Source organism: Ixodes scapularis, unplaced genomic scaffold, assembly GCF_016920785.2.
Source record: "Ixodes scapularis isolate PalLabHiFi unplaced genomic scaffold, ASM1692078v2 PGA_scaffold1__304_contigs__length_218370807, whole genome shotgun sequence".
Lineage (NCBI taxonomy): Eukaryota > Metazoa > Arthropoda > Arachnida > Ixodida > Ixodidae > Ixodes > Ixodes scapularis.
Genome location: NW_024609846.1, coordinates 215,613,620 through 215,623,046, shown reverse-complemented (window position 1 = coordinate 215,623,046; position 9,427 = coordinate 215,613,620).

Below are 9,427 nucleotides of genomic sequence, written 5' to 3'. Positions count from 1 at the left end.
CGTCGTGTCTGCTGTAGGGTGCCTCAATGTCATGTTTAGCGTGATTCCGCCCTTTGTAGTACCCGATGCCGACAGCACGCGCTCACGGGTAAAATACAAATAAATCGACGAAAACAAAATGTGGCCATAGCACAGTCAGCGCCACAAATGCGTCAGGGGACACGCGCTTTTACGCGCTTCTGAACAAAAAATAAAAGTATGGTACAAGATGGCCAGATGTCTCTACCCTAAGCAAAACGCGCATGAAGGCACCCTAGCCTGCTGTATTTCCATCTGCGCAGAATGACACCTGCTCGCTGAGGTTTGCACGCGATGGTTGGCTGGCTGTTGGCGGTTTGGGGCATAGTGTGAAGGTCAAACTGAGTAGGCGGCCAGCGATTATTGTGTGCACGGCCGCACGCGGCACTTGAAGAGGGATCGTCCCCCGCAATAAAATCCCGCCTTTCATGTAAACTTTCACCCGCCCGTTTGAGGACCTGGGAACACCCCTCTAAAGCCGCCCGCGCCAACGGCTGACCTGGCAGCTTTCTGCCGTGCGCGGTAAGCGGGGAGATATTATCTGTAGGTGTCATCCTCTGCAGTGGTCCAGCAAATGCAAAGTTCTCCGAGCTTGTCGGACTCTGGGACGCAGAAGGCTAAGTGCACATGTTTCAGAGGGCTTTTAAGTACTCGATAGCGGTTGCATGGTTAATGGGCCGCGTTTTCAATACGAGAGAGGAGGTGACCAAGGCGTTGATCATCTACAAGCGTCTCTACCTCTCCGCCCATTTTTCTCCTTGACTGGTGAGAACGCAACGCCCTTGCGAACAATTTTCCCTGCAGCTTCAAGAGGCGTCTGCCGTGAAATTTCGAACTCTCTTTATAGTTTCATTTACTCCCCCTTTTAAATCTAGACACTCGATAGCGCCGAATAGAGTAGCGCGCAAACAAAGCACGCCTAACGTAGAGTGTTTTTTTTATATATTTTCGTTTACACAGAATAATATGTTGCATCCTGGCACCTAACCAGTTTCGGCGCCAAACAGGAACGGGAGTCGATAAACCGAGTGCCTGCCGCCGAATGCTGACTCAGCGCTCTTGGCGGAGAGGGGGGGGGGGGACATCACGTGTTCAGACCATACAGTTATAACATACGCTAGAAGTTCAGCTGGCGCTAATATCTTGTTGAGAATCGACCCCGTAAGTGATAACGTCACAACATGGTGCTTCGCTCAATGCAAACCGTTGCTATAGGGCCGTTGTTCGTGACTAATGCATAGGAGCTCGACGTGAGGTTAGAAATAGTGTGATACAAAAAAGTAAATATTTGTGTAAGCATTGTATCGTCTCAATACATAATCATGAAGACTTTCCTACCGTCTCACTACCATAAAGCGATGACAAGAGCCCGTAATAATGTTTCACAACTGGTTTTGCCTTGCTAGTAGACGGCGCAATCGCTTCGCAGGTTCAGTGGTTCTTTCTGAGGGAGCACATGACCGCGTTGAATGACGTTGGCGACGATCAATGCCACTTCTATTTTCGGGGTCAAATTTTTGTGGGGATTTCGGAAGCGAAGAGTGCCCCTGTGCAGCTTTGATCAACATTCGAGGTGCGCGATGGCGCGAGCACCTTTCCGTAGAGCTCGCTCCCGCAATATTTGAGAAGGTGAAAAAGCTGTGAAGCCGAATAGTGGACGGCGACGACGACGTGAAGTGTATCAAGGTCGCAGTACAGGCAAGCACACGTTTGAAGAATTTCTGACAACACAGTTGCTTCAGGGCACATTTGTGTTATCAAACGAACTGTCCTGAACATGTATTTATATATTTTGTCGCAGATGGAAACGGGTCGAAAAGCATAAAACAGAAAATGAAGATTTATTCTTCGAACTTGAGCCTCAACCAAAAAAAAACTTGATCGTCGACGGCGGCAGCAGTGAGCGACGGTGCGTCGGCGTGACAGCTGGCTGTGAGTCGACAGAGCCGCGCTCGGCTCCTTATCTACTATACTTGGCATCTCGAGCATTCGATCTAGAATGTTCGTTAGTCAGCTAGGGCGAGACGGACTATACTCTGTTTCATACATAGCGTTCAAAGCAGTCAATGCTAGCGCACCGGTTTGCACTGCCGACCGTGACTACGTTCGCCCCATCAAATAGTGCGGCCCCTGCAAAAAAACAAAAAGTAAAAAAAAAATTGTGCATTTCGGGAGCGAGTAATTGATAATGGCGTTATGATTTCGACGGAACACCAATTTTTGTTTTCAATAAAAAGGAAAAGATAATGTAAACTACTTTTAATTGTTTTCCGTTTTCGTTTGTGGGGCCGCCGCTTCGAGTTTTCGGATTGTGCTGCTGCCCCTGTCTCGCCGGGTTTGAGAAGAAATCGTCTTACGCAGCAAGCTGAAGTACCTCTCTCGCTCGGATATTTTTGAAGATTCGTTGTGTGAAGATCTCGAAAGAGTGCAAGCAGGGGATCACCAACGTGTACGCGAGTACAAGAATACGTTTCCCGGAGAAGTCGGTCCGTGAGATCCTGGAGACGGTCAGTAAGGACACCGGAGTGTGCGCCCGTACTGTCGCGAAGTACAAGGCCCAGTGTCTGTCTGGCAAGGTGGCGTCTCCGAAGCGAATACTTCGTAACGTGAAAGTTCCGAGCACGCGGACCGTCAAGCATGACGAGTTCACACTCAACGCCATTCGCATGAAGGTGCATCGAAAGTACTCTGAGAGGGAAATCCCTACTCTTGATAGGGTACTTAAGGCTGTCAACCAGAGCCGTGTATATAGAGAGTTTGGTCAATGGGAGGCGCGGGGAGAACCAGGGCATGCGGCAGTCTCGGAAAAAGGGCTTGGCATGCTCTCTTGACCAACCAGAAGCCGAAAAGAATCCCCTAGCGGTGGTAGCGAGAAACAGTTCTGATCAAAGGTATATGATCGTATATGATTTTAATAAGAGCGTAAGAGGGAAGTGTAGTAACTCTTCCTGGTTGAAAATAGGGTGCACGTAATATTTTGATCATGATCATGCAGAAAGATCTAAGAAACGAATGCGCCGCTCCACTCTGTTTTGCTCGAACAGAGTGTGACCGCTCGGACGGCAGATTCCCGGTCCTCGGCGCTTGGCGTACGGAATATGTCGGCCGATCCGCCAGTCGCACTCTTCCACCATCATTTTGGATGAGAGTGATTGAAATGTAACGCGTACCATATTTTCAGTCACCGAGAGCTACTCCAATGCAGTTATCAGGTTTGTTTCTCGCGACCACCGCCAGGGCATTATTTCCGGCTTCTGGTTGGTCACATTCGAATTTCTGAAGAGACGCCCTGGAACACGCCCATCCGGCTTTCGGCCAATGGCGCCTCCTCATTTGTCTTCTATACTTCCCAACGAATGGGTAAACTCTCTACATATACGGCACTGCTGTCAACGAAGAGGACGAGCTGCCCGGCCTGTCGAAGATGACTTTGTGGAGGTTGCTCAAATACACCGGCTTCACTATTGAGAGGAGAAAATTGGTTGCTGCTCGCTTCAATTTGCATCCAGGAAGGCGCATAGACACTAGCACCAGCTGATCTCTAGCGTACCCCTTAGCGAAAACTAGGTTACTTTAAGTATACTTTACGGTCTTTTAAGATACTCATTCTCAAGAAGTATACTAAAATTGTCCTTAAAGGATGCTAGCCAGAAGCAGGCTTGTACTATTAGTGTCCTTTCTTAGTATGCTTGAAGTAAGTACTGTAATAGTATACTTTTAGTAAACTAGCTAAGACCTAAGTAGCTTCTAAGTTCATGCGAAGCGTCTTACTAGTAGCCTGTCCTGGGTATCTTTTAGTGCACTAGAAGAACGTTATGGAAGTAAGCTGGAAGGATCTTGTAAGTATTCGTGCAGTGACTTATCAGTTGCCTCTCTAAGGTTTCTTTTAGTGAACGAAAAGTTTACTATGGAAGTGCGCTGAAAGGATAATCAGAGCATGCGCCGAGTATGCTTAGCTGCGCTCACCATGAAATGAGGACAACATTGTGCTTCGTCGCTGTGTCTGTGTCATGAAATGGCGTCAGCAGCTCGCGTTGTTTCGAGCGCTGTGGCGTTTCAGTGCTGTACGTGAGCCCCCTGATCAAGTTCTCAGCGTTCCGGTGGCAGGCGTGACCGACTACGTCTGCGATTGCACCGTCCCAGAATGAGTGTAGTGACCATTATAAGTTGCGCACACGCTGTGGACGCGTAGCTTCCCGGCGTGGCGATCAAGAAATGAGCCGCCTGGAAACGACAACAATAGTTGCGTTGACGCAGTGGTTACCCCTCACAAGAGCGCAAGAAAAACTGTGAAAGGTACGTTTAGTTGATATCTTCAGGAATATGAAAGGTAGCCGCTGCAGTCTCAGCGTAGTTGTTGTCGTTTCCAGTTCGTTCTGGTTACACGGACGCGGTGAGCAGCCTGCAACAGCGAGTGAGATACGCTATTACCGTTTGATCCACCAGCTTCGGGAGGCTGATATCACATCGCAACCCGCAAAAGTCAGGCGCTTGGCGGATGAATCCGAACACCGCGTACAAAGAAAGTGATTGCTTGGTGACAATCAACAAATATGCGAGCATGACCGACTACGTCTGTGATTCCATCGTTTAATCATCAGTGCTACGTGTTATTTGCCCCACCAACATCGACGAGCAATCTTCTGTCGTCGATAGTTCACAGTCGGATTATAAAGCAGTGCAGTTTGTGTAGTGGTGCACTGGGTCGCGAAATCGATGCTCCTGAGTTTCGTCGACGCAGAAAAAACAAGCTTCATCGTGTCTGCGTCTGAGAGCTCCGCGTGGTTTCATTGCAGTGTTAAAATTCGAATGATTTGGGGTCTGTTGCTGTCGTGACGCGTTTGAGTTCTTGGTATTTCTATCAGTCGCGAGCGTGACCGACCGCGTTTGCAAATACGTCGCTTTTTAGACTTAAGCTAGGTGGCGCAAGCTACCGCCCGTTACAAAGTGCGTTGCAAGGTGCCGCAGTAGTATCCATACCCATACAACCATCCAGATGGTGCCGGGTTGATCAGCCGTCAGTTTTGTTGTCTTTAAATAAACCAGTTTTTTTTATGAACGTTCGATGATGTTACTTCGAAAACTTTAGCATTCCGAAGTGGGATTACCGCTGAGCCTCCCCGGAACAGTGGTGGCTGCGACAGCCACGTTCACGCCGACGAACGTGAGTCTTCTTCGCGGGCGGTGGTGCGCGTCCATTGTTTCCGCCACCGACGAGAGGCCGTTCAGTGTTCCCGTTGACTCGACGAGAAAGCACAGCCATGGCCACGGACCGTGAGCTCGTACGGACCCTGGCGTCGCAACCGGGCTTCGCATCGGTGACCGCGATGCCAGACTTGACGGCGTCCATTCCCGCCTTCTCTGACTCGTCGTCGGCAGCGAGCGCCATGAAGTGCGCGGGACTGGGAGGCGCATATCAACACGGTGGCGGCGCAACGCAGTCCGGGTGGAGCGATGAAATAACGCTCGCTGTTGCTTCATCGAAGGTGAGCGGGACGGCTTGAGTGGCATCCAACGACCGGGAAGCGACTGGAAACTTGGTCGAAATGGGCTGAAGAACTACAGATGGTGTTCCCCGATGATGACGATTCGCACTCTACGAGATGATGCTCCGGCGGACACAGACCGGGTGAGTCCGTCGCTGATTATTTTTTCGACAAGAGCTTCTTCTGCTCGAAGTGTGACGTCAAGGAAATGAGTTTACAACGGCGCAGCTTATAATCGCGGAACTTCGGAACATGAACCACGCTGTGATCCTGCGGCTTCAACAGCGACGTTCGCAACGTCTTTCGAAATTTTGCAAAAACTTGCTGATTTTTTTTTCTTGAAATCACTCGTTGCAGAACAAGCAGCCCACAAGAAAAAAAAAAAAAAAGACACTGTGGAGGACAAGCTTCTCAAAAAGCTTCGCCAGGAGCTGAAAGGTCACAGGGTATGTATAACAACATTTTTGTTAGAAAGTGTTAGCTTTATGGAGAGCGCATCAGATTTATATAATGTTGCCATTTTGGTGCTTGGTTAGATATATTTTAATCAATGTCATTATTGCTTTTTCAAGTGTACTTATCAATTATTCATTCATGCAAACTGCAAGCTGTTCAGAATGCTGAAGTAATTGGAGACTAGATATACTGTTTCAGTAACCTTTGCACTGTGAGGGCAGATGACATATGATGTTATTTTCCTCAGCATTAGAAAAAGTTGGTGGCAACGGGAATGCAGCTTTGCGGGTCAGTCAGAGGTCACTTCTGGGAAGCAGTTGCTTAGGACTTCCAATGTTATACTTTGTTGTACAACTCTGATAATCTATCATTACTGCTTATATTTTCTGTTTATAGCTCCGTGCATCTTCTGGGGATCCTGAGGACGTTGCATCACAAGCTCGAGGACCTGTCTTCGCTGTACCTGCCCTGGCCTCTGCTGAAGAGGCCTCTGCTAGGTCCAAGGAGTCCCGGATAAAGGAGGGCGAGACCTGGGCCAACAATGTCGAGACCAGGGCCAGTGAGCCTCAGACCGGGGCCGAAGCCAGGGCTAATAAGGTCAAAGCCTGGGCCAACGAGGCCGAAACCAGGGCAGGGCCACCGAGGCTGAAGCCAGCATGGAGCAGGTTGAGACCAGGACCGACCTGACTGGGGGACGCTGAGGCTAGGGCGGCCGAGGCCAGAGCACAGGAGGTCGAGGTTGTAACGTAGCGTCCTCTGCATCCGGATGTAAGGTGAAACAGTATAACCTATTTGTCCAGGCCTAACTGCTCGATGTCGCAAATTTGCAACCTAAAAGATTTTTTGCTTAGAAGTTCATTTGCACCAAAAATAACTTTAGTGATCGATTACATATACACATTTGCAGGTACGTCCCCTGGGCGCCGCCATCTTCCTAGCTGGAGAGCGCGTGAGCTGCGCCATAACCTAATTACGATGCCTTGAGAAGAAGACGTAGTCAGATTATGGCGCGGCCCACAGTGTACCTAAGTACCCCCCAGTAAGCAAGATGGCGGCGCCCATAGGCCATACTTACAAAGATGTATACAAAGCAAAAAAAATAAAGTTTAAAACATTTTTCTTATCTACACTTTGCTTTAATTCCCTGCGTTAAATGGTCAACAAGCTTCTTCATATCCCAAAATGAGTACTACTGCTGCTACCATTCTTTGTGATTCTGTAAGTTTTTTTCGTTAAACTGAATGCTGATACAGGAGAGACTTTTTCAAAATCAGGGTAGGCAATATCTGTGATGGTAAAGCACTGAATCGTGATGCGAGAGCTGACCCTGCTTGGGTTTGGAGTTTGACTGTCTCTATGTTTACACACAGTGTCAATTTTCATGCCTCAATTTGCTGTTCTCCTTACAGGAATAGCTTGTGCATTTCTCTTTAAAGTTGCAGCTGTACATAGGTGAAATGGGGCCACTCATAGTATGATATAGAGTGGCAGCAGCATTCTTACTCGATTTGCGAGCGGTTTGTGAAGCGGCGTGTTGACAGTGAGTGCCCGTGTCGAAAGCAGTGAAATATGCACAAAAATACTGAATGTGCACTAGGAGAGAAATTTTGAAAATAAAAGTGACAGCCACTGAACTGAGCTGACTAAGATCAGGGAATGAGATTTGAGGGGTATTGGGGTGGCGAAGCAGTCTGAAGGGAGAGCAATATTTCTAGTGCAAGTTAAAGGGCTCGGATAATTTCACAAATGGTTTCTTTATGGTGAGTATACACATGTCCAGCATGGGATTTCAGGCTTGGATTTCACAGCTTCATGCTTTCCCACCATTCATATTAAAAGTTTGAAGTCTAGGAGCAAGTTTGGTGCAGTGTTTGCTTTAATCGTGTGCACTTTTAATTTTCCTTAATGTTAAACCAGGTGTCACATGTGTGTAACTTCAAAGCGCCTGTGATTTCAGTGTTGACTGTTGAACCAGTAATTTTCTTATAATTTGATGCTTCCTACCGGCAGGTGTGCCACCCCTTGTTGCGGCTAGGGAGACTCGTGGAGTGGCAGGCCCTGTGGTTCAAGAGGATATTGTGTAGAATATGGTATGTAACAATTTTTTTTCTTCACATCGCAGTTAAAGGTGTGAATCTTTCATCTTGTCTTTTTCGTAACCGTAATGGCTCATTCACACGAAATTTTGACGCTGGGCGTCAAAATTTGATCAGATTATTTTGATGCTCGAACCACAATCGCAGACTTTTGACGCTGGGTGTCAGAACTCTGTGGAATATCCTGTGGCAAGCGGATCGATCAAAGACCTTTTTGATCTTTTCTTATCTTTTTTGCTGGAGAAAACTTTTTAATTAGAACAAAAGGCAGGAATTCTATTGCCATATGTCACACCAGGGAATGTCAGCTTATGTGCAGCAAGAAAATGAATTTCGGCGGCGCGAGGATGTCTCGTGCAAGGCTCTGTCACATGCCTCCTCAGCTTGCAATGGCCTTGCCGCTTGCCTTCCTTGTCTTGCTCGGCCTTTTCTGTCCTCAGCTACAGTTGGTTTGCGACAGCACACTGCCTTTTGGTGCCAGGGTAGGTAGATGCAGCTTTTAAAAAAGGTCTATTGCATCCTTTGTGATATAGCAGACGTTCACAAATCATTTTAAATCTCGTTTAGCAGACGATACATCAATGTCTTTTTTGTTCTGTTTTCGTCGGTGATTGACACTTCATGGCAGGCGAAACCAACACAATTTAGACGAACTTGAGGTTTTAGCACCGATTTTCCATGTTACCTAAAAGGAGTCAGTGTGAAGCGCGGATTGAACACGAGTGTCATGTCAGCCTTGACTGCCCATTCGGTGAGAACACGAGTCGCACCTGATTGATGATGCTTCACTAATTATTAATCTTAAATCTGTGCTCTGCTCGGTCCCCCTTTTGGTCACAGAAAATCCAGTGCGTTGACTTCCCAAACTCTTCTTTTTCTCGCACTGACAGGCAACATATTTGCAAACAGTCTTTTAGCTCCTTCACTCTCGCCAAGACAAAAATCAGACCCCGTGCTGTGGACAGCTTTCGTTCGGTGCTCGCATATTTCTTGGTTGTCACTGAGCAATGAGCATAGGTAACCTACTCAAAGTAATGCATGGTGTTTGTCAAAAGTTGACCTCCTAACTTCCTCCGCCGACGCACACTGGCACGGCAGGGTTGTACTAAGGAAACTGATTTCCCAGATACATCATATGGGAACGGCAGGGAGTAGTAAGCCTCAACATTATAACTTACAGTGCGACTAGGACAAAGACGGACAGAGGAGAAAACACAGGACAAGCGCTGAACTGGCAACTGATTCTATTGAAAAGAAAATACATATGATGCTGCTGCTGCTCAGGCAGGCATGCCCCTCCGTGGCCCTGGCGCTTCTTCTTTTACTCAACACGATACCAGCCGAGTTATCCGAGATCCGAAAAGCCGATCT